We start from the raw sequence: 26,810 nt of genomic DNA on the forward strand, positions 1-26,810 counted from the left end.
CGTGAAAAGAAACGGTCCCAACACTGACCCCCGTGGAACACCACTAGTCACCAGCAGCCAACCAGAAAAGACCATTTTTATTCCCACTTTTTGCCTCCTGACAGTCAGACAACCTTCTATCCGCAATATTATCTTTCCTGTAATTCCATGGGCTCTTATCTTGTTAAGCAGCGTTGTGTGGCACCTTGTCAAAGGCCTTCTGAAAATCCAAGTAAACAACATCCACTGATTCTCTTTTGTCTATCCTGCTTGTTACTTCCTCAAAGAATTTCAACAAATTTGTCAGGCAAAATATCTTGTTAAGGAAACCATCCTGGTTTTGGCCTATTTTATGCTGTGCCTCCAAGTACCCTAAAATATCATCTTTAATAATAGATTTCCAACCACTGAATTCAGACTAACTTGCCTATAATTTCTTTCCTTCAGCCTCCCTCCCTTCTGAAAGAATGGAATAACTTTTTCAGTTTTCCAGTCCTCCGGAACCATTCCAGAATTTAGTGATTCTTGAAAGATCATTATTAACATCTCCACAGTCTCTTCAGCCAACTCTTTCAGAACCCTGGGGTGCAGTCCACCTGGTCGAGGTTATTTGTCTACCTTCAGACCTTTCAGCTTCTCAAGCACCTTCTCCTCTCTGATAACAATTATACTCACACCCCTGACATTCTCAAATTTCTGGCATATTATGAGTGCCTTCCACAGTGAAGACTGACACAAAATACCTAGTATATTCTTTCACCATTTCCTTCTCCCCTATTACTAAAACTCTCCAGCGTTATTTTCCAGCAGTCCAATGTCCACTCTCGTCTCTCTTTTACTCTCTATATATCTGGAAAAAAATTTTTACATTATTGGATAGCTTACCTTCATATTTCATCTTTTCTCCCCTGATGGTTTTTTAGTTGCCTTCTGTTTGTTTTTAAGAACTTCCCATTCGTCTCACATCCCACTAATTTTTGCTGTATTATACACCCACTCTTTGCTTTTAGCCACAGTTGTGTCATTTTCCCTTTAGAATACTTCTTCATCTTTGGGATGCATCTATCCTGCGCTTTCGGAATTGCTCCCAGAAACGCCAGCCATTGCTGTTCTGCTGTCATCCCTGCTAGTGTCCCCTTCCGATCAGCTTTGGTGAGCTCCTCTCTCATGCCTCTGCAATTCCGTTTACTCCACTGTAATGTTGATATATCTGACTTTATCTTCTCCCTCCCAAACTGCAGGGTGAATTCTATCATATTATGATCACTGCTTCCTAAGGGTTCCTTTACTTTATCTGGTTCATTACACAATACCCAATCCGGAACTGCCTTTCCCCCAGTGGGCTCAGCCACAAGCTACCCTAAAAACCATCTTGTAGACAATCTACTAATTCTTTCTCTTGGGATCCAGCACCAACCTGACTTTCCCAATCTACCTGCATATTGAAATCTCCCTTGACTATCATAACATTGTCCTTTTTACATGCCTTTTCTAACCCCTGTTGTAATTCATATCCCACATCCTGGCTACTGTTCAGGTGCCCATACATAACTCCCATTAGGGTTTTTTTTACCTTGCAATTTCCTAACTCTACCCATAACTTTCCAATCCTGTGTCACCTCTTTATAAGGTTTTAACTTCAATAAAATGATTTCCTGATTACCAATCCCAATTTCCTGGATTGTGAGCACTAACTCTGTGTTATCCAGTCTTCACCCTCCCTGATCTCATCCACTGTAAAACTACAGGATCTCCTCTCCAGGATGGATATGGTGGGAATAGAGAGAGTGCAGGAGAGATTTAGAAACATAAAAACATGGAAAACCTACACCACAATACAGGCCCTTCCGCCCACAAAGCTAGTCCTTCCTTTAGAACTACCAAGGATTACTCACAGCCCTCTAATTTTCTAAGCTCCATGTACATATCCAGGAGTCTCTTAAAAGACCCTATCGTATCCACCTCCACCATCTCCGCCAGCAGCCCATTCCACACACTCACCACTCTCTGCATGAAAAATTTACCCCTTACCTCTGTACCTACTTCCAAGCACCTTAAAACTGTGCCCTCTTGTGTTAGCCATTCCAGCCCTGGGAAAAAAGCTTCTGACTATCCACACGATCAATGCTTCTCATCATCTTGTATACCTCTATCAACTCACTTCTCATCCTCCGGCGCTCCAAGGAGAAAAGGCCGAGTTCACTAAACCCATTCTCATAAGGCATGCTCCCCAATCCAGGCAACATCCTTGTAGATCTCTTCTGCACCCTTTCTATGGTTTCCATATCCTTCCTGTTGTGAGGCGACCAGAATTGAGCACAGTACTCCAAGTGGGGTCTGACCAGGGTCCTATATAGCTGCAACGTTACCTCTCAGCTCTTAAACTCAGTCCCACGATTGATGAAAGCCAATGCACCATATGCCTTCTTAACCACAGAGTCAACCTGTGTAGCAACTTTGAGTGTCCTATGGACACGGACCCCAAGATCCCTCTGATCCTCCACACTGCCAAGAGTTTTACCATTAATACTATATTCTGCCATCATATTTGACCGACCAAAATGAACTACCTCACACTTACCTGGGTTGAACTCCATCTGCCACTTCTCAGCCCAATTTTGCATCCTATCAATGTCCCGCTGTAACCTCTGACAGCCCTCCACACTATCCACAACACCTCCAACATTTGTGTCATTAGCAAATTTACTAACCCACCCCTCCACTTCCTCATCCAGGTCATTTATAAAAATCACAAAGAGTAGGGGTCCCAGAACAGATCCCTGAGGCACACCACTGATCACCAACCTCCATGCAGAATATGACCCATCTACAACCACTCTTTGCATTCCGTGGGCAAGCCAGTTATGGATCCACAAAGCAATGTTCCCTTGGATCCCATACAACCTTACTTTCTCAATAAGCCTTGCATGTGGTACCACGTCTAATGCCTTGCTGAAATCCATACACACTACATCTACGGGTCTACCTTCATCAATGTGTTTAGTCACAACCTCAGAAAATTCAATCAGGCTCATAAGGCACGTCCTGCCTTTGACAAAGCCATGCTGACTATTCCTAATCATATTATGCCTCACCAAATGTTCATAAATCCTGCCTCTCAGGATCTTCTCCATCAACTTACCAACCACTGAAATAAGACTTACTGGTCTATGATTCCCTGGACTATCCCTACTCCGTTTCTTGAATAAGGGAACAACATCCGCAACCCACCAATCCTCCGAACCTCTCCCGTCCTCATTGATGATGCAAAGATCATCGCCAGAGGCTCAGCAATCTCCTCCCTTGCTTCCCACAGTAGCCTGGGGTACATCCCGTCTGATCCAGGTTACTTTCCAAAAGCTCTAGCACATCCTCTTCCTTAATATCTACATGCTCAAGCTTTTCAGTCCACCGCAAGTCATCCCTACAATTGCCAAGATTCTTTTCCGTAGTGAATACTGAAGCAAATTATTCATTAAGTACCTCTGCTATCTCCTCCGGTTCCATACACACTTTCCTACTGACACACTTGATAGGTCCTATTCTCTCACGTCTTACCCTCTTGCTCTTCACATACTTGTAGAATGCCTTGGGGTTTTCATTAAGCTTGTCCGCCAAGGCCTTCTCATGGCCCCTTCTGGCTCTCCTAATTTCATTCTTAAGCTCCTTCCTGCTAGCCTTATAATCTTCTAGATCGCTATCATTACCTAGTTTTTTGAACTTTTTGTAAGCTCTTCTTTTCTTCTTAACTAGATTTACAACTGCCTTTGTACACCGCAGTTCCTGTACCCTACCATCCTATCCCTGTCTCATTGGAACGTACCTATACAGAACCCCACGCAAATATCCCCTGAATATTTGCCACATTTTTTCCGTATGTTTCCCTGAGAACAACTGTTTCCAGTTTATACTTCCAAGTTCCTGCCTGATAGCCTCATATTTCCCCTTACTCCACATAAACATTTCCCTAACTTGTCTGTTCCTATCCCTCTCCAATGCTATGGTAAAGGAGATAGAATTGTGATCACTATCTCCAAAATGCTCTCCCACTGAGAGACATGACACCTGACCAGGTTAATTTCCCAATATCAGATCAAGTACATCCTTTCCTCTTGTGGGCTTATCTACATATTGTGTCAAGAAACCTTCCTGAACATCCCATCTGAACCCCTCACTCTAGGGAGATGCCAATCAATATTTGGGAAATTAAGATCTCCCACCACAATCCAGTTATTATTGCAGCTTTGCAGAATCTGTCTCCCTATCTGCTCCTTGATGTCCCTGTTATTATTGGGTGGTCTATAAGAAACACCCAGTAGAGTTAGTGACCCCCTCTTGTTTCTAACTTCCACCCACAAAGACTCCGTTGACAACCCCTCCATGACTTCCTCCTTTTCTGTAGCTGTGACACTACCTCTGATCAACAGTCCCACACCCCCAGCTCTTTTGCCTCCTTCCCTGTCCTTCTGAAACATCTAAAGCCTGGCACTCGAAGTAACTATTCCTGCCCCTGCACCATCCGAGTCTCTGTAATGGCCACAACATCATAGCTCCAAGTGCTGATCCACGCTCTAAGCTTTGTTCATATCACTCCTTGCATTACAATAGACACATCTCAAATCATCACTCTGAGCTTCTCCCTTCTCTATCACCTGCCTATCCTCCCTTTCGCACTGTCCCCAAGCTTTCTCTGTTTGTGAGCCAACCTCCCTTTCCTCCATCACTTCAGTTCAGTTCCCACTCCCCAGCAATTCTAGTTTAAACTCTCCCCAGTAGCCTTAGTACTGGTCCCCCTGGGATTTAAGTGTAACACCTTCTTTATGTACCAGTCACACCTGCCCCAAAAGAGGTCCCAATGATCCAGAAATCTGAATCCTTGCCCCCTGTTCCAATCCCTCAGCCATGCATTTATCCACCTCATTCTATCCCTATACTCACTGTCATGTGGCACAGGCAGTAATCCCGAGATTACTACCTTTGAGGTCCTGCTTCTCAACTTCCCTCCTAACTCCCTGTTGTCTGTTTTCAGGACCTCCTCCCTTTTCCTACCTATGTCATTGGTACCAATATGTACCACAACCTCTGGCTGTTCTCCTTCCCACTTCAAGATATAATGGACATGATCAGAAGCATCCCGGACCCTGGCACCAGGGAGGCAAACTACCATCTGAGTTTCTTTCAGCATCCACAGAATCGCCTGTCTGACCCCCTAACTATAGAGTCCCCTATCACTGCTGCCATCCTCTTCCTTTCCCTACCCTTCTGAGCCACAGGGCCAGACTCTGAGCCAGAGGTGTGACCACTGTTGCTTCCCCCAGGTAGGTCATTCTCCCCCCCAACAGTACTCAAACAGGAGTACTTACTGTTAAAGGGGACAGTCATTGGGGTACCCTCTAGTATCGGACTCCTGCCCTTCCCTCTCCTGACTGTGACCTACTTGTCTGTCTTCCCAGGCCCCGGAGTGACTACCTCCCTATAGCTCCTCTCTATCACCTCCTCACTCTCCTTGACCAGACGAAGGTCATCGAGCTGCATCTCCTGTTCCCTAACGCGGTCCCTAAGGAGCTGCAGCTCGACGCACCTGGTGCAGATGTGGCTGTCCGGGAGGCTAGGAGTCTCCCGGACCTCCCACATCTGACACCCAGCACAGAACACTGGCCTCATACACAGTTTCTGTCTGTATTCTATGCAGATAACCTATCTCGCCTCAGCCCTTTATCGCCTAAGCCCCGTTGACCCAAAGCCTTCCTACTCTGTCTCCCTCTACTCCGATGCCCGCTGTATAAATCTGTCTTCTTTTTAAACTCTTCTCACTGTTCTCACTGGTTGACCTCCATGTGCTTGCACAGTCATGCCCCGTTCAAACTGCTGAAGAAATAACCATCGCCTTTTGAACTCTTCTCGCTTTTATGTTACATAGAATGGAAGACTAGAGATCGTAAGGAAGGACACAGGGACACCCAGATCTGCCTGTCTCTACATACACCGTCAGTGGGACACAGAGACACCCAGATCTGTCTGTCTGTTCATACACCGTCAGTGGGACACAGAGACACCCAGATCTGTCTGTCTCTACATACACCATTAATGGGACACAGGGACCTCCAGATCTGTCAACTTGTACATACTGTCAGAAGGACACAGAGACACTTATGTCTATATGCCTGTACACACACCACCAGTGGTACACAAAAACATCTAGGTATGTCTACCAATACACAGTGTCAGTGGGACACAAGATACCCAGATCTGCCTGCCTGTGCATACAAGGACCCCCAGATCTGTAAACTGTGTCAGTGGGACACAGGAACCCCCAGATCTGTACACCGTGTCAGTGGACACAGGAACCCCCAGATCTGTATACCATGTCAGTGGGACAAAGAGACCCCCAGATCTGTACACCGTGTCAGTGGGACAAAGAGACCCCCAGATCTATACACCGTGTCAGTGGGACACAGGAACCCCCAGATCTATACACCATGTCAGTGGGACATAGGAACCCCCAGATCTATGCACCGTGTCAGTGGGACATAGGAACCCCCGGATCTGTACACCGTGTCAGTGGGACACAGGAACCCCCAGATCTGTACACCATGTCAGTGGGACAAAGGGACTCCCAGGTCCCCCTATACAAACAGCATAGCTGGGCTGCAGTGGAACCTATTGGCAATGAGCTCCAGCTTCCAGTGCAGACCTGGGACGCAGGCGCAGGACATGGCTCATCTATTTTTAGTTGGTACATTGATGAATATTGCCCCAGATCTGTGGTGGAAGGTTACGGAGAGCCTACTGCAAGTACTGTGCACTCCTGGGGATTTCTACCCGGAGAATTCATTGTGCATGTTACAGAACCATTCATCTCTGCCTCAGCGAGGCACTGACACAATACTTCATCCTGCGCAGCAGATTTATCTTGAGGAGGGCATTTTCAGTCTGCACCTCCTCTCCACTGGGAACAGAACATCATGCAATTCAGCTCTGCCTTCAGGATGCGGGCCGCGGGTTTGCAGAAGAGTAGAGGGCAGCAACTGGGGAAATGGGATTAACCTTCTCCCTGCCAAACTGTCATCACTGTTATCACACAGGCACAGAGCCAGGCAGTGAAACAAAGAGATGAATTTGGGGGCGGGGCGGGGGAAAGACAGACAGACAGAGGGTGAGAGAGAGGAGAGGCAGAGGGAAGAGAGAGAAAGGAGAGAGACAGCAGAGAGGGAGGGGGGCAGAGAGAATGGGGAAAGAGCGGCAAAGAGCAAGAGAAAGAAAGGGGGAAAGTGAAAGGGGAGAGGAAGCGAGAGGGAGAAAGGGTGATAGAGGGACAGGAAGGGAGAGATAGTAGAAAGATAAAGTAAGGAAGCATGAGAGGGCAAGAGAGGAAGGGGAAGGAGAGAGAGAAAGGGACAGAAAGAGAGGAAAAGGGTCAGTGAAAGGAGAGAGGGATAAGGAGAGAGAAAGAGAGGAGATAGAGGCAGGCAAGAGAGTGGAAGGCAGACAGAAAACTGGAGGGAGGGAGGGATTGGGGGTAGGAGAGTCAATATCTAGAGGGCACACTTGAGAGAAGAGGAAACTAAAGATTGTAGGGTTAGATTTTTCACAGAGGTTGGTGGGTATGTAGAAAGTGCTGTACCATCATAATGTTTAAAAGATATTCGGACAGGTACACGGTAGGAAAGATAGAAGGATATGAGCCAAACTCAGGCAAACGGGGCAAGTTTAGATGGACACCTTGGTCAGCATCCTCCAGTTGGGCCAAAGGGCCTGCTCCTGAGCTGTATAACTCTGATTATGGGGTGAGGGAGAGGAGAACAATTGGGTTTGTTCCAAGTCTGGTCAAGGGAAGAAAAGGAAAGGCAGAGAAGAATGGAGTGTGGAAGAGAGGGAGATGGAGAGAGAGTGAGAACACAGAACAGAGCGAGGTACGAGCGTAAAACAGTAAGGGTGAAATGAAGAACTAGAGAGATGGAGAAAGAGAATGAGAGAGAGGGACAAGGAGAGATGAAGGAGAGAGTGAGGGGTCGAGACATTGAAAACGTGACAGTGAAGAATGGAAATTGAGATATTGAAATTGGTTTATTATTGTCACATGTACTGAGATACAGTGAAAAAACACACAATGATTCAGGAACAGCTTCTTCCCCTCCGTCATCAGATTTCTGAATGGACATTGAACCCATTAACTATACTATTATTCCTCTTTTTGCATTACCTGTAATTGCTTATTTTTAATTTATAATAATTCTATGTCTTTGCACTGTGCTGCTGCCATAGAACAACAAAATGATTTAAAAAAAAACAGATTCTGATCCTGCTTTGCTTGTCCAAATAGATTATTCCATACATAAGCACGTGCAGACAGTAAAATAATTACACAATGCAGAATAGAGTGTTTCAGCTACAGAGAAAGCGCAGTACAGTAGACTGATAACGTGCAAGGGCCACAGATGAGGTAGATTGGAAAATCAAGTGTTCATCTTTTAGTCTGAGAGTGGTCCATTCAAGAGTCTAAAAACAGCGGGGTACAGCTGTCCTTGAGCCTGGTCTTCATGTCTTTAGGTTTATGTATATTCTGCCCGATGGGGGAGCAGAGAAGAGAGAATGTCCAGCACTGTTCCCTCTAACCTGCATGGCCGCACAGTAACTGAAATGCCACCAGTGCACGTAGCCTTTGTTGCCATGCAGCTGGAGTTTCTTAATATAATGTCCTATTAAAGAGTTTTCAGGCAGTGTATAAATTTCCTGTTCAGTGCAACGGTTGGTCTGCACGGCTGTTTAAAACAAATGAGATGGGGACGTTGCTGACTGGGGTAGATGGGGTCTTTGATTATGCAGTGAGAATAATTTATCTGTATGGCTGCTGCTGACGGCACAGGAGGTTGTCGAGATTTAGCTCCACGTGGTGAGCTGCCAGAGTGTTTGGTGTCCGTGTTCAGCAGAAAGAGGCCAAAGAGACCGGACTGGCAGCTCCTTCCTCACTGGTCCTGAGACCAGGATGAAGAATAGTCCGGTGGGAAGGAAAGTTGGAGTTGCCCTCTGGATTCATGATCCATCTGGTTTTGGGGCAGTGCGGACGACACCCTTCACCTGGAGTGTCCTGACAAATTGGACCTCGGTCCCAAAGGCAGAACGTGGGAATGAATCTCCCCCTGACAGGGGAGGAAGAGGCCTTTCAGTCCATCGAGATCACGATGGCCATCAACCACCCACATACTAAAGCCATTTTATTCTCCCCACATTCCCACCAACTCTCCCACACACACACCAGCAGCGATTTGCGGCGGCAAATTAACCTTCTGACCCGCTCGTCTCTGGGATACGGGAGGAAACCGGAGCGCCCTAACTCCCCGCAGGCAGCGCACCCGGCCTCTGGGATGGTACCTGAGGGCGGGCTGATGGAGGCGGCGTGGAGTGGGACCGCTTGTGTCTCCGGTCGGTCTCCGAGCTCCGAACACCGCGTTGCGGTTCCGCGGCGGACACCAGTGTAAATCCGGGCCGAGGATGCCACCTGGTGGGCAGCTCTCGCAGTACAGCTGCTCGGAAACCGAGGCCCAGACACGCCGGTTGCGTATCCAGTTACTGCGGATTAAGCCGAGTACGGGTGGCTGTGGGGAGAATCGGGTCGCGGGTGAGGGTGGGGGATGTAAAAGTATGATTTAACATAGATCACCCCACGTTGTTGTGTCGGCCTAAATAACTTAATCCCTTTCCTTACACAAAGACCCACTCATATCCTTTGAATTAACCCACCTCACCTTACAGTGGTGCTAAAGAGTTCGTGAACCCTTTAGAATTTTCTCTATTTCTGCATAAATATGACCTCAAATGTGATCAGATCTTCACGTAAGTCCTAAACTAGATAAAGAGAACACAATTAAATAAATGGCACAAAAAACGTTACACTTGTTCATTTACAAACAAGAGAAAAATCTGCAGATGCTGGAAATTCAAGCAGCACACTCAGAATGCTGGGGGAACTCAGCAGGCCAGGCAGCATCTATGGAAAAGAAAGTCCTGACGAAGGGTCTCAGGCTGAAACGTCAACTCTACTCTTCTCTGTAGATGCTGCCTGGCCTGCTGAGTTCCTCCAGCATTTTGTGTGCGTTACTTGTTCATTTATTTATTCAGAAAAGTGATTCCCACCATTCAGGGCCCCAAACAGTCCTTCCAGGTGAGGCATCACTTCACCTGTGAGTCGACTGGGGTGATATACTGCGTCCGGTGCTCCCGATGTGGCCTTTTATATATTGGTGAGACCCGACGCAGACTGGGAGACCGCTTTGCTGAACATCTACGCTCTGTCCGCCAGAGAAAGCAGGATCTCCCAGTGGCTACACATTTTAATTCCACATCCCATTCCCATTCTGACATGTCTATCCACGGCCTCATCTACTGTAAAGATGAAGCCACACTCAGGTTGGAGGAACAACACCTTATATTCCGTCTGGGTAGCCTCCAACCTGATGGCATGAACATTGACTTCTCTAACTTGCGCTAGGCCCCACCTCCCCCTCGTACCCCAGCTGTTACTCATTTTTATGCACACATTCTTTCTCTCACTCTCCTTTTTCTCCCTCTGCACCTCTGAATATACCTCTTGCCCATCCTCTGGGTCACCCCCCCCGTCTTTCTCCCTAGGCCTCCTGTCCCATGATCCTCTCGTATCCCCTTCTGCCTATCACCTGTCCAGCTCTCGGCTCTATCCCTCCCCCTCCTGTCTTCTCCTATCATTTTGCATCTCTCCCTCCCCCTCCAGCTTTCAAATCCCTTACTCACTCTTCCTTCAGTTAGTCCTGACGAAGGGTCTCGGCCTGAAACGTCGACTGCGCCTCTTCCTATAGATGCTGCTTGGCCTGCTGCGTTCACCAGCAACTTTGATGTATGTTGCTTGAATTTCCAGCATCTGCAGAATTCCTGTTGTTTACCAATATTTCATGTATTAGTTGAAAAAGTATGTGAACCTTTGCTTTCAGTAACTGGTGGAACCCCCTTGTATAGCAATATTATCAACCAGGTGTTTCTTGTAATTGTTGATCAGTCCTGCACGTCGGCGTGGAGGAATTTTTGGCCATTCCTCCTTACAACACTGCTTCAACTCTGGGATGTCGGCAGGCTTCCTTGCATGAACTGTTTGCTTCAGGTCCTTCCACAACTTTTCTACAGGATTAAGGTCAGAAATTTGACTCGGCCATTCCAAAATGTGAAATTTCTTCTGCTTTAACCATTCTTTGGTAGACTGACTGGTGTGTTTCAGGTCGTTGTCTTGCTGCATCACCCACTTTCTCTTGAGCTTCAGTTCATGGAGAGATAGCCTAGCATTTTCCTGCAGAATTTGCTGGTACAATTCAAAATTCATAGTCCCATCAATGATGGCAAGCTGCCCTGGGACCAAGCAGGCCCAACCCATGATACTGCCACCATCGATGGGATGAATTTCTCATGTTGAAGTGCAGGGTTTGCTTTTCGCCAAAAAGTTCTAGTTTGGACTCATCGGTCCACAGAACATTCTTCCAATAGCCTTCTGGCTTATCCACATGGTCTTGAGCAAACTTTAGATGGGCAGCAATGTCCTTGCTGGAGAGTAGTGGCTTTCTCCTTGCAATCCTGCCATTGTTGTTCGGTGTTTGCCTGATGGTAGACTCACGAACACTGACATTAGCCAATGCAGGAGAGGCCTGTAGCTCCTCAGATGTTACCCTGGGGTTCTTTGTGACCTCCTGGAATATTACGCACCTTGCCCTTAGAGTTATTTTTGTTGGTCCGCCGCTCCTGTGGAGAGCAACAACGGTGTTGTATTTCTTTCATCAGTACACTATCTGCCTGACTGTGGAGCCAAACTCTTCAGAAATGGTTTTGTTTCCTTTTCCAGCCCCGTGAGCATCAACAACTTATTTCTGAGGTCCTCATAAATCTCCTTTGATCGAGGCATGGCATATTTCCAAAGACCTGTGTGGTGAAGATCAGACTTTGATAGTGAAGACCTGGGTTTATGTTCTTTAAATAGGGCAGGGCCTCCCACTCTCACACCTGATTGTCATCCCATTGATTGAAACACCTGACTCTAATTTCCCCTTTAAATGAACTGATAATCCCAGAGGCTCACATGATGTTTTCAACAAATACATGTAATATTGGATCATTTTTCTCAATAATTAAATGAACAAGTATAATGTTTTTTGTGTTATTTATTTAATTGTGTTCTCTTTATCTGGCTTTAGGACTTATGTGAAGATCTAATCACATTTTAGGTCATATTTATGCAGAAATAGAGAAAATTCTACAGGGTTCACAATTTTCTAGCACCATTGTAAATGGACTCTGGTATTAGTCAAATTAACTCTGAGGAACTGGTACCAGCTAGCTACACCATCTATGAGTTTCATCACTTCATAAAATCATTTCAGATCTCCCCTCAGCCTTCACAACTCCAGAGGAACCAATCCAAGTTCCTCCAACTAATCCAAGCAGCATCCTGGTGAACCTCTTCTGCACCCTCTCCAAAGCCTCCACATCCTTCCTACAATGGAGAGACCAGAACTGTATGCAGTACCTCCTGATGGATCCAACTAGAACTCAAAGCCTCGACGGAATAAAAGTAAGTAAGCCATATGCCTTCTTAACCACCCTACCAATTTGTGCAGCTTGCACCCGGATGTCCCTTTGTACATGAAACTGTTAAGGGCCCTGTCACTAACTGTGTCCTATCCCTTTACATAGAACACTACAGCATCTACAGGCCCTTCGGCCCATCCACCCTGTGCCTAGTTCCATTGACCTGAACCGGAACCGTAGCCCTCCATCCATGTACCTATGCAAACTTCTCTTACTTGAAGAAATCAAACCCACTTCCACTGGCAGCTCGTTCCTCACTCTCACTACCCACTGAGTGAAGAAGATCCTCCTCAGGGTCCCCTTTCACCCTTAACCTATGATCTCTAGTCTTCATCTCATCCAAGCTCATTGGAAGGAGCCTGCTTGCACTTACCTACTTGTACCCCTGAAATTTTGTACAGCTCTATCACATCTCCCCTTGTTCCCCTACATTCCAGGAAAGAAGTCCTCACCTATTCAACCTTTCCCTATACCTCACGTCTTGCAGCATCCTTCTGAATTCTCTCTGCACTCTTTCAGTCTTGTTTACATCTTTCCTGTACTGCACACAACACTCCAAATTAGGCCTCACCAACATCTTTAACATAACATCCCAATTCCTGTGCTCAATACTTAGATTTATGAAGGCCGATGTGCCAAAAGCTCTCTTTATGATCTCCCGAAGTACAACACCTCACCCTTGTCCAGGTTAAACTTCATCTGCCATTTCTCCACCCATATCTGCAGCAGGTCTATGTCCTGCTGGATCCTCCAGCAGTCTTCTACAATGTCCACAATTCCACCTAACACTGTGTCCTCTGCAAACTTACCAACCCACCTATACACATTTTCATTCAGGGTATTTATATACTGTACTGTGAAAAGCTCTTAGACACACACTGTATATATAGCTAGGGTGCCTAAGATGTTTGCACCGTACTGTAGTAATTTTATGTATTGTACCGAACTGCCGCCACAAAAAAAACCCAAAAATCATGACATATGTGGGTGATGATAAACCTGATTTGATATGGGAGTCTATTGTGGATTGCGAGTGGGAAGGGGGCAGGGAGAGGGGAATCATGGTTGGGAAAAGGGGAAGGGAGAGGGAAGAGAGCTGGGAGCAGCAGAGAGACATTCTGTAATGATCAATAAACCAATCATTTGGAATCAAATGACCTTACCTGTTGTCTCAGGGCTGGGTGTGTCTGCACCCGGGCACCCCCTGTCTACCACCTGAACCATGTCCCTGCTGTGGCACTCCACCCTCACCATTCCCAACACCTTTGCTCCCGCCAGATTTACAAACTCACTCACGGCTCCGTACCGTGCGTAAGTCTTAGGTGCCCTCGCTATATATATCCGTGCCCAAGACTTGTGCACGTGTAATGCCCTGGTTCATATTTTTTCTCTGTTATGCTGTTCTGTTCTGAGCAAGCTGCTTGTTTGGGTTACTGTTGAAGATAAGAGATAGGGGAATTGTGTGCCTTCCAATTAGGATGGCCAGATTAAGGGGAGGCTTCATTGGTGAGGGGCACTAAGGTAGGGCTTGGGGCTTTTGCTGAGAGAGAAGGGAGAAGATGCCGGAAAGAAGAGGTTGTAGGACTCGACCCAGAGCGGGGCCATGACTCGATCGGGGGGGGGATCGAAGGAGGATCAGTGAAGGGGAAATCGTGAGCTCTAACTTGTGCATGTTAGACTGTTTCATTAAAATGGACCCTTTTTCTTTTTTGTGTGTGTTTTCTTTACTGACCCTTTAGTCAAATTAAGAATTAAAAAGCTAAATAGTTTACTTGTACGCAGTGTACTGTCCGTTATCTCGTGGTACTGATTTGTAACAGGGTAACGAATCATGCAGCATCCACACAAACAGGGGTTTCGTGGAGGGCTCACACCACAATCTCACATATTTGGCGGAGCTGAAGATTTTCTTCCCTAGACTTACACAGCCGATGGAACCAAAGTGTTTCATTGTGGGGGTCTCGTCCGGGGTCGATGTCGTTGGACGCTGTGTGATTGCCCTGAGCATTGAACCCATTGTGGGTTGTGTGTTTAAGTCTGTGCTAAACTATTGTCCGGTAAAGTGATTACAGTACGTGGTTATGGATGCTGCCGGGGTTGAGTGGTGGTGTGAATCCACGGGGTTACTGGTAACGAATGCGTGTGTGTTGAGTGGGATAGACATTCGTATCCCTGATGAATTGTTAATTGAGATGTTAACTACTGTTAGAGCTGTAGGAACAGTTACAATTGTGGAGCGGAGGTTTGATAAAATGGCGGGCAAAGGCTTTGTTTTAGTCCAGACTATCGCTGGTTTGTCTGGACCCCATTGAGAAGGGCGGAGTTTCAATTCTTGTGGGGCCTCTTGACCTGGTGTGTATGGATTTCCTGTCAATAGAGCCAAATGCCAACAACATGGCGAATGTCTTAGTCACCACAGATCACTACACCAGATATGTGCCAGCTTTCCCTACCAAGGATCAGAGGGCGTCCACAGTGGCCAAAGTATTTCATTTATTATGGCCTCGTCAGCTGGATACATGTGATCAGGGACGGGATTTCAAGCGTAGGCTCATACATGAGTTACTGAACATGCTTGGAGTTGAGAAGTCAAGGACCACGCCCTATCACCCGCAGGGTGATCCCCAGCCAGAGAGGTTTAATCGGACCTTGCTAGACATGCTAGGAACCTTGGAAATCAGCAAGAAGAACAAGTGGAGCCGACATATTGGACATCTGGTCCACTGCTACAACTGTACCCGAAACAAAACTACGCAGTACTCACCATATTATCTGATGTTTGGGCACAAGGCAAGATTGCCCATCAATCCTTGTTTTGGGACTGGCGAGGAAGACCTACCACCAAAGACTTATCAGAAGTATGTGTCTGATATGAGAAGGGAGCTGAAAAGGCTTATGAATTAGCTGAAGTTGTGGTCACCAAGCAGAATCAAGGGAATAAAAGGAGGTATGATCAAAAGGTGAGGTTCTCCCAACTCCTGCTGGGAGACCGAGTCCTCATAAGGAATTTGGAACTACCTAGGAAGCATAAGTTGGCTGACCACTGGGCTGCTGTGCCCTACGTGGTGGAGAGCCAGATGCCAAACCTACCAGTTTTCCAGGTGAAACCAGAGGGTGGGAATGGGCCTGTCCAGATTCTCCATCAGAACCACCTTCTGCCTCTGGGACAAGAGTTGCGGGTGACCCAGAGCCCGACCTGGAGCTTACATCTAGAAAGAGGACTCTGTGGTGACATGGAGGGACTGGAGGACCAACAGCAGGAGAGATTAGACCAACCCCCACCCTTGAATGGGATACGGACTCGGAGGATGAGGAAATGGGGGTGTGGTATATGCTGCCTTTTGCTAACTTCCCACTGATTGAGGAAGAGATTCCCAACCCTTCTCACTCTGAGTCGGGGTGGGGGGGGGTGGAGGGTATCTGTGGACAGACTGGGTTTCAGCAGGACCCTGAAAGGAATGAAGTGGGGCTCAGCCAAGGGGTCCGAGTTGCAGGAGGGCATGAGTGATAGACCAGGGGAGGCCTCACCAGGTAGACCAGAAGTATCCCAAGGAGTGTCTGAACCTGAAGGAGTAGATGACGGGGTACGGAGGTCTCAAAGAGTCAGGAGGCCACCGGATAGGCTGGCCTATGTAGCACCGGGGGAAAGGAGTGTTACGGCTATCCCCCTAGTGAGATATGTCACTACCATTTACAAATGGATTGGAGGTTCTGACATCACGAAATTCCTTTGAAAACATTGTTATTAATGACGGGATGACAAATTATTTCAAAGACATGGGGACATGACTATTTTGGTGGGGGGAGACTGTAATGCCCTGGTTCATATTTTTTCTTTGTAATGCTGTCCTATTCTATGCAAGCTGCTTGTTTGGGTTACTGTTGAAGATAAGAGATAAGAGAATTGGGTGGGCGGATTAAGGGGAGGTTTCTCTGGTGAGGGACACTAAGGCTGGGCTTGGGGCTTTTGTGGGGGGAGATGAAGAGAGAAGACACCGGAGAGAAGAGGTCGTAGGATTCGACCTGGAGTGGGGACATGATTTAACGAAACCCGGGGAGATCGAAGGAGGATCGGCGAAGGGGAAACCGTGAGCTCCAACTTGTGCACGTTAGACTGTTTCATTAAAATGGGCCTTCTTCTTTTTTTGCATTTTCTTTACTAACCCTTTAGTCAAATTAAGAATTATAAAGCTAAATTGTTTAATTGTATATGGTGTACTGTCCGTTATTTCGTGGTACTGATTTGTAGCAGGGTAACGAATCACGCAGCATCCACACAAACAGGGGGTTTTGGGGAGGGCTCGCACCTCAATCTCACACATTTGGTGGGGCCGGAGATTTTCTTCCCTAGACTTACGCAGCCGCCACAACTAGAGTGTTTCACACAGTACTATATAATCAGAAACAGCAGAGGTCCCAACACTGATCCCTGCAGAACACCTCCAGTCAAGGACCTGCAGCCAGAATAACACCAACCAATACCAAACCTCTGTCTTCTGTGGGCAAGACCCTGATGTTCCTAAGAACCTTAACCTTCTGGGTGAGTCCCGCTGGGGGGTGGGAGGGGCAGAAATCCTTGTTGAGAGCTTTGTTTTAATGACTCCAGGATTGAACGGCTTGTCATGTGAAGAGCGTTTGATGGCTCTCGGCCTGTATTGACTGGAATTTGAAGAATGAGGGGTGACCCTATTGAAACCTATCCAATCGTGAGAGGCTTTGATAGAGTGGATTTGCAGAGGATGTTTCCTATGGTGGGAGAGTCTAAGACCAGAGAACACAGCCTCAAAATAGAGGGGCTTCCTTTTAGAACGGAGATGGGGAGGGAGGAATTTCCTTAGCTATTGAGTGGTGAATCTGTGGAATTTGTTGCCTCCAATACTTGTCCCAGATATCCAGCACCCTTTGAGTGGGAAAAATTGCCTGAGATTTCCTTAAAATTTCTCCTCTCTCACCTTAAGGCCAGAACTCCCCTCAGGTTCAGGACTCCCTTTGCCTTGGGAAAAGGACTATCCACCCCATCTGTGCTCCTCCTATAATCCCCTAAAAGATCACCACTCTGTGCCCTGTGTTCCAGTGAGAATAAACCCAGCCCATCTGATCTCTCCTTCATCTACCTCATCACGGCCCTTTGCCCTTATTCTCTACCTGCACTGTCCTTACCAATTTGTTAAATTTTATAACTACTGTCCTCCATTCCAGGTAGCACCTCGGTGAATCTCCTCTTCTCTCTCTCTCTCTTTCTCCATCCCTCCCTCCCTCTGTCTCTCTTACTACCATGTCCTTCCTGTACTGAGCTCTTCCAGACTATGTAGGATACCAGAGTGTGTTGGGCTCTGAGGATTTTTAAAGCGCCTGAATTAGTTAATTGTTGTTTAATGAGAGGCATTAATCGCTTGGAGTTTCTTGTGTTTTTCTTGAGCTACTTGCTCATTGTAATGGTCTCCCGGTGTTTTCGGTATAAACTTGTGACGTTTATATTGATGGGCTCAGGATTCCACGTTACATGTATTATTTAAGTGGACACCCAGTAAGCACTAATCGCAGGATCCTAGTTTTGAGAATGTTATATCTCAATGTTATGCTTCATTAAACGACAATTAACTAATTCAGACACTTTAAAAATCCTTGGAGCCCAACACACTCTGGTATCCTACGTAGTCTGGAAGAGCTCAGTACAGGAAGGATGAGTGCTTGGTTGAGCCACCAATGTTCTGATGGAGTGAGTTCTGATGAATAAACTCTGATCGCCATCTCTAAATCGGAGTCTGTCTTTCCTCTGCACTTGGGTTCCGACACTGCCAGAGCACCTCGTGACACCCTGCTGTGATGTGGTGAGCACAGCTCCCCAGATCTGGAGTGCAGAGGTGAGGTGTTGCAGACCAGGAAGGGGAAGTAGGGAGTTGAGGGTCATCAGTGGAAAGAGCGTCAACATCTCAGAGGATCAACCCTGGGCCCAGCTGGGCACCCGAGGAAGGGACTGATGTGATGCAGCCTCCTGAGCTCCTTAACCTTTGAACCCCGCTCTCAATACCAATGACCCCTCCCCTACACCCTAACTCTCCCTCTTCCCTAAAACCAACCAAAAGCCTGTCCTGGTCCAACCAGGTAGTGGCTACGGCCAAGAGAGCTCCGTGAGGGCGCTGCTTCTTTAGGACGCTGAATAAACTCAGCGTGTCCCAGTCAATCCTCACCCCCTTTTATCAATGCACCATAGAAAGCATTCCGTTCGCATGCTTGATAGGGCAACTTCTCCGACCGTGACGGCTAGAAAGCTGCAGAGAGTTGTGGACGGGGAAACCAGCCTCCCCTCCACGGACCCTGTCTACACGTCTCACTGCCTCAGTAAAGCAGGCAGCGTAATCAAAGACCCACCCACCCCGGACATTCTCTCTTCTCCCCTTTCCCATCGGGCAGAAGGTACAAAAGACAGAAAGCATGAAGGCTGAAAGACAGCTTCTATCCCGCTGTTACCAGACTATTTAATAATTCCCTAGTACCATCCATTAGATCCTTGACCTCACAATCTACCTCGTCATGATCTTGCACCTTACTGTTTACCTGCACTGTTAATATTTTACCTTCTTCTACCTCATTGCACTGTGTAATAATCTGATCTGTATGAACAGTACTTAACACAAGCTTTTCACTAAATCCTTGTGCAGTTGACAATAATAAACCGATTCCGAACCTTTGAAATCAAAGCCTCCTGGTGGGGCATTTTCTGCTGAGCTCTCTATGTCAGGGTGAATGACAGCTGCCATAATGAAGTAAGTTCGCCTGAAGCCCACGCTGATAAACGACAAACTGCTGACGGAACCCAGCGGGTCAGAGGCAACTGTGGGACGGTCGAGCATTGCTTCAGGACTGACAGCCGAACGAACGAGAGTCTTGGTGCTCTGCATTTGAGACGTGATGCAGGGTTTTCGGCCCGAAACGTCACTGATTCCTCTCCCTCTTCCCACCCCCACAGGCGCTGCCCGACCCGACCCGCTGCATTCCCCCAGCAGACCGGATTGCAGAGTCTGAGTTCTCCCGCATCTCTGAGGCTGACGAGTTGGGAGACGAGCGTGCACCGCCACTGCCACCTGCTGGCCACTGCCGGCATTGCTGCTCGGCCAGCCTTTTGCCCTGTCACTGCACAAGTTCGCCCCTGCTCGAGCCACGGAGATTGCTTTTCCTTGGGAAAACAACCCCCTCCGTCTAAATCCATACACCCTTACTTAACGGCATTGGTCCAAGGTTGGGAAACCCTGGTCTAAATTAAAAGTTGCCTGCTCGTGGGCGATCGGGTGACTGACTTTCTGTGGTACTGAGGGGGTACTGCATTGCCCAAGAGTCCTTCTCTCGGGTGAGAGGTTGGACTAATGCCCAGTAGCTCTCTCATAACACAGAGGTTAGGGAGGATGGCTTGGCTTCATTCCTGTACTCTGTGGGGCACTGCTGTACCACCTGCCCTCTGTGAGATGGGCTATTCGAGGAAAACACCTCTGACCACCGGTCCATCAAGCAGGGGTCAGCACAGAACATGTGGCAGACCCTGGGAGATGGCTCCCCAAAATTCTCAACACCAGAACACACCAATGAGCACCTCCAATCTCTTGCTCCACGCCTTCCCTCAGCACACACAAAATGCTGGAGCAGCATCTACGGAAGCGAGTAAACAGTCGATGTTTTCAGCCGAGACTCTTCATCAGGATCACAGGGCAGCACTTGTGGGTGCCCAGAACAATCCTCGCTGAGTTGATTTGATGCTAACAATGTATTTCACTGTACGTTTCGATGTTTTAATGTACCTGTGAAAAACAAAGCAGATCTTTCTCTCTCTCCATAGACGCTGCCTGACCTGCTGAGTTTTTACAGTACTTTGTGTTGCTCAAGATTTCTAGCATCTGCAGAATCTCTTGCGTCTATGATTTGCCACCCCTTCCCTCCACCTTTTTATGCTGCTTTTCTCTCCTTTATCTTACCGTCCTGGAGAAGGGTCTCGGCCCAAACTGTCCACTGTTTATTCCCTTCCACACATGCTGCCCGACCCACTGAGTTCCTCCAATATTTTGTGTTTTCCAAATTTCAGTACCTCCAGTGTCTCCTGTGCTGGGCTGGCGGTGAGAAGGGACGCCCCCAGTCAGAGTCTCATTCCCAATGCACGCTGCCCTGAGGGCGGCCGAGATGGGGCTGAGGCAGTCACCCACCGATCTGTGGACTGTGTGTTTACAGAGAAGGACTGGGAATGGATGCATGGGTCCCAGTTCAGCCCAGGCAGCTGTGCAACAGAGCTGCTGGCATCACTGCTCGATGTTGTGTCGCAATCTAAGTGTAGTCTGATACCCGTGGCTGTAAGAATTGCAGTTGGGTCCCCTGCACTGTGTGCGTTAATGGGGACATTTAAGTTTTGACCTACTGTACTGGCTATTCCCAGGGACAAACACCGAGACTGACATCAAGTGCTGCTGAAAGGTTGTCAGCTCTGGTCTGCCTGACACAGACAGTAGGGATATGGAGGGCTTTGGCCCGGGTGCAGGTCAACGGGAGCAGGCAGTTTACGTGGTTTCGGCATGGACTAGATGGGCCGAAGGGCCTGTTTCTGCGCTGACGCTCTGACCGTATGGTCTCCCGGCACAGCGACATGTCCGTAAGGGAACGCTGCTGACTGGCACATTCCAGGCTGCAGGAGGATGTGTAGAAGCTCAGTGCAGCCAGTGCTAAGGCCCTGTGGGGAAGGACCACAGTCTGGGGTCCTGCCGTCACTGGACACCGAGGTGATGGGTCTTATGGACTTAATCTACACTGGGTTGAGGAGGAAACAGGTGTTGACTCTCTGTCAGCGATAATGTACAACTAATATCGAAAAAGACGTACTAATTACACAGTACATATTTTACAAATGAAATGTATTTCTGAAGTAAATCAACCTCCATCACATAAGGGAGGGGAGCAGGAGTCAGGCCCTCACTCACGCTCTGCTTCTCGTTTCAATGAGATTCACGCTGCATCTCACTAAACGGGATGACTTGCACGAATGTCATTACATTTCCTTTGTCCTGTAAGTTATGTGGACTCTATGATGATTTGAGTTGATGATCATTTATGTTTGTCAGGTTTGGAATGTACTAGAAAGCCCAGAAGGCATGTCGGAGGTTCTTTAACGCCCTGCCACGAGTGGTGGTAGGGGCAGATACATTAGGGGCATTTAAATCACTTAAATAGGCACGTGGATAAAAGTAAAATGGAAGGTTATGTGGGAGGGGAGTGTCAAATAGATCTTGGGAGTAAGTTAAAAGTCAGCAACATCTGGACAGCAAGGATGCTCTTTATCGACTACAGCTCAGACTTCAATACTATAACCCCCCAAAACTAATCAATAGGCTTCAAGACCTTGGCCTCAATACCTCCTTGTGCAATTGGATCCTCGATTTCCTCACTTGCAGACCCCATTCAGTTGGGATTGGCAACAGCACCTCCTCCACAATCTCCGTCAGCACTGTGTGCTGAGTCCCCTGCTCTACTCGCTCTACCTGCACGACTGTGAGGCTAAGCACACCTCCAAAGCCAGATGCAAGTTTGCTGATGACACCACTGACACAGGCCAAATCAAAGATGGTGACGAATCAGCATATAGGAGGGAGATTGAAAATCTGGCTGAGTGATGCTGTAACAACAACCTCTCACTCAGTGTCAGCAAGACCAAGGAGCTGATTATTAATTGAGGGGGAGGAAACTAGAGGTCCATCTGACAGTCCTCAATCCTCTGACCATAGGATCAGAGGTGGAGAGGGGCAGCAACTTCAAATTCCTCAGTAATACCCATTCTGAAGGACCTGTCTTGGGCCCAGCATGTAAGTGGAATTACGAAGAAAGCCCAACAGTGCCTTTACTTCTTTGGGAGTTTGTGAAGGTTCAGCATGTCATCTGAAACTTTGACAAACTTCTATAGATGTGTAGTGGAGGGTATATTGACTGGCTGCATGACGGTCTGATATGGAAACACCGATGCGCTTGAACAGAAAATCCTACACAAAGTAGTGGATACAGTCCAGTCCATCATAGGCAAAGCGCTCCCCAGCACTGAGCACACCTACATGGAGAGCTGTCACAGGAAAACAGCATCCATCTACCCAGCCCATGCTCTCTTCTTACCGCTGCCATCAGGAAGAAGGTACAGGAGCCTCAGGACTCACCAGGTTCAGGAACAGTTACTACCCCTCAACCATCAGGCTCTTCAACCAAAGAGGATAACTTCACTCAACTTCACTTGCCCCATTATTGAAATGTTCCCACAACCAACGGACTCACTTTCAAAGTCTCTTCATCTCACGTTCTCGATACTTGTAACCCGTTTATTATTATTATTATCATAGCTTTCTTTTTATACTTGCACAATTTGTTGGTCTTTTACATACTGGTTGAATGTCCAAGCTGGTGTGGTCTTTCATTGATTCTATTATGGTTATTATTCTCTTATGGTTTGTTGAGTTTGCCCACAAGAAAATGAATCTCAGGGTTGTATGTGATAATAAATTTACTTTGTACTTTGAAAAAGGCTGGTAGGACATCGTGGGCCAAAGGTTTGGAAGTGTTCTCGTTTCTATAGGGAACATTTCAGGCCTCTCCGCTCTATGTGGCTGATTGATGGTCAGCACAGATTCGATGGGCCGAAGAGCCTGTTACATGCTGCTTGAGTATGCTTTGAGTATGCAACAACTTCAGAAGGACAAACAGAGTTATCTGTTCAGATCCTCTGTAACTGCTTTTGACCCGAATAATTAACACTGTTTCTCTTCCCATGGATGCTGCCTGACCTGTTGAGTACCATTTTAATTTCAGATTTCCAGCATCTGCAGATCACTGAGCTTTCATTCCTGCCTTCTATAGAAGGAACCCTGAACTCCAAACACACAGACATACGAGAACCTCGGCAATTAAATAATAAACCGAGATGTTGCAGGAGCTGGGAGAGAGATGATGACGGGGGACGGAGGGGGTGACATGAGAGAAGGGTGGTGGGATGGGTGAAGGTGACAGGGAGAGAGGGTAATGGAGGGGCAAGAGAATGAAGAGATACAGGAAGGAGCAAAGGCTGGGGGAGAGAGAGAGAGGGTGATGATGACACCCCCCCTTCCTGTTAGACTGTTTAAGATAACTTATTTTTTATTTATTCTTCTTACTTCTTCTTCTAATATTGTATATTTTTGAACTTGTAAAGCTACCATGACACTGTAATTTCCTTAGGGATCAACAAAGATCTACAGAGTCTCTCAAAAGCAGAGGTGGAGGAGTATGCCTCATGGTCAACTCCTCTTGGTGCACAAATATATCAGTGCTGTCCCAATTCTGCTCACCAGACCTGGAATATCCAGCAGTAAAATGTTGTCCTTTTTACCCACAATGGGAGTTCTCTGGGGTCATTCTGGTAGCAGTTTACATTCCACCTCAGGCCAATGTCAAGCGGGCTTTAGATGATCTGAGCAATGGGATCAACATGCACGAAACAGCGCACCCTAACACCTTCACCATCATCTTGGGAGATTTTAACAAGGCCATTCTGAAAATGTCACTAATCAATTACCACCAACAGATCAATTGCAACACCAGAGGGAACAACACACTGGACCATTGTTACACCACCATCAAGAATGCCTACCATGCTATTCCATGCCCTCACTTCAGGAAGTCTGATCACCCAGCTGCACTTCTACTCCCTGAGTATAGGCAGAGACTGAAGACTGCAGCATCAGCAGTGAGGACCAAGAAGGTTTGGACAAGGGAAGCACAGGAGCGCCTACAGGACTGCTTTGAATCAGTGGACTGGACTGTATTCAGAGATTCATCTTTGAATCTGGATGAGTATGCTGCAGTTGTTACTGACTTCATTAAAACCTGTGTGGGTGAACATGTGCCTACGAAGACTTACTGTACATTCCCAAACCAAAAGCTGTGGATGAACCAGGAAGTACGTCATCTGCTGAAGGCTAGATCTGTGGCATTCAAGTCCGGCAACCCAGGCCTGTACCAGAAAACCAGGTATGATTTGCAGAGGGCTGTTTCAAGGACAAAGAGACAATTTTGAACAAGGTTGCAGGCAATACAAGGTGCACGGCAACTCTGGCAGGGTCTACAACACATTACTTCCTACAAAGTGAAACCCAATAGCATGAATGGCAGCGATGCTTCGCTACCAGATGAACTCAACACCTTCTATGCACGCTTTGAAAGGGAGAATATTACTACAGCTGTGAAGATCCCTGCTAAACCTGATGACTCTGTGATCTGTCTCAGAGGCCAATGTTAGACTGTCTTTAAAGAGAATGAACCCTTGCAAGGTGGAAGGTCCCGATGGAGTACCTGGTAAGGCTCTGAAAACCTGTGCCAACCAACTAGCGGGAGTATTCAAGGACATTTTCAACCTCTCACTGCTGCAGGCAGAGTTTCCCACTTGCTTCAAAAAGGCAACAATTATACCAGTGCCTAAGAAAAATAATGTGAGCTGCCTTAATGGCTATCGCCCAGTAGCACTCACATCGACAGTGATGAAATGCTTTGAGAGGTTGGTTATGACTAGACTGAACTCCTGTCTCAGTAAGGACCTGGACCCGTCGCAATTTGCCTATTGTCACAATAGATCAATGGCAGATGCAATCCCAATGACTCTCCACATGGCTTTAGAGCACCTAGACAACACAAACACCTATGTCAGGATGCTGTTCATCGACTATAGCTCAGCATACCAGCTATAAATTTGCTGACAATGCAACCATTGTTGGTAGAATCTCAGGTGGTGACGAGTGGGTGTACAGGAGTGAGATACGCCAACCAGTGGAGTGGTGCCACAGCAACAACCTGGCACTCAACGTCAGTAAGAGAAAAGAGCTGATCGTGGAATTCCGGAAGGGTAAGACGAAGGGACACATACCAATCCTCACAGAGGGATCAGAAGTGGAGAGAGTGAGCAGTTTCAAGTTCCTGAGTATCAAGATCTCTAGGGATCTAACTTGGTCCCAACATATCAATGTAGTTATAAAGAAGGCAAGCCAGTGGCTATACTTTATTAGGAGTTTGAAGAGATTTGGCATGTCAACAAATACACTGAAAAACTTCTATAGATGTACCATGGAGAGCATTCTGACAGGCTGCATCACTGTCTGCTATGGGGAGGGGCTACTGCACTGGACCAAAAGAAGCTGCAGAAATTGTAAATCTAGTCAGCTCCATCTTGGATACTTGCCTACAAAGTACCCAGGACATCTTCAGGGAGTGGTACCTCAGAAAGGCTATCTCCATTATTAAGGTCCTCCAGCACCCAGGGCATGCCCTTTTCTCACTGTTACCATCAGGTAGGAGATACAGAAGCCTGAAGGCACACACTCAGCGATTCAGGAACAGCTTCCTTCCCTCTGCCATCCGATTCCTAAATGGACATTGAAGCTTTGGACACTACCTCACTTTTTTAATATACAGTATTTCTGTTTTTCCACATTTTTTAATCTATTCAATGTATGTGATTGATTTACTTGTTTATTATTATGATGTTTTAATTTTATTTATTATTATTATTTTCTCTCTCTCTGCTAGATTATGTATTGCATTGAACTGCTGCTGCTAAAATTAACAAATTTCACGTCACATGCCGGTGATAACAAACTTGATTCTGAAGTATGTACCTATCTAAAGAGAGGGTGATGGTGGAGAGAGAGGAAAGAATTGTCAGTGTTGAGAGAGAGGATTTTCGTTGTTGAGAGAGAGGATTTTCGTTGTTCAGAGAGACTTTTACTGGTGCTGTGGGAGATGTGCCCGTTGCTTACTGACTTCTGACTCTTATTCCTCCTCTGCCTTCACCTTAGCTATAGCCGGAATTCTTGGCTGCAGTCTACCCTGTGGCCACCTGAGGGCAGTGCTGCTCCAGCTCTCGGGGACGCGCTAACATGTGGGGGAACCTCACCGCACACCCAGCACCGGGGGTTGCCCCAGTTCTGTCTTATCGGGGAGCCCCCACCTCCCCGAAAGAGTCTGCACCACGGTGTTTATGTGTGGAAACCCCCAACGGAGGATGCTTCTGGCTTGCCCAGTACTGTATTGCTTAAACAAGGTGTCCTTTTCCTTGAGCTATGAGACTGGGGAGACAATCGGGTTATCTGACCATGTGGTTTGAGTGGGACAGAGTGGCAGTGATTTACTTAACGGTAATGTAGGGTGGATGAGGCCCTCAAAGGCTTGTACAGCACAGAAGCAGG

The 26,810-nt window shown here is 47.1% G+C and overlaps 1 protein-coding gene across 2 annotated transcripts in view; it reads right to left on the bottom strand.

Moving 5' to 3' along the window:
* Window positions 1–26,810, bottom strand: part of gabbr1b (gamma-aminobutyric acid (GABA) B receptor, 1b) — a 282,459-nt gene that overhangs the window by 158,427 nt on the left and 97,222 nt on the right. The window contains exon 1 of one of the 2 annotated variants that reach the window (XM_063048135.1): window positions 9,352–9,387. The exons of the other annotated variant lie outside the window; for it this stretch is intronic. The gene's annotated coding sequence lies outside the window, so the exon portion shown is untranslated. Of the gene's footprint in view, window positions 1–9,351; window positions 9,388–26,810 lie in introns of those variants that run through there. 2 annotated transcript variants of the gene reach the window in all.

The sequence above is a fragment of the Mobula hypostoma genome, chromosome 5 (genome assembly GCF_963921235.1).
Source record: "Mobula hypostoma chromosome 5, sMobHyp1.1, whole genome shotgun sequence".
Taxonomy (NCBI): domain Eukaryota; kingdom Metazoa; phylum Chordata; class Chondrichthyes; order Myliobatiformes; family Myliobatidae; genus Mobula; species Mobula hypostoma.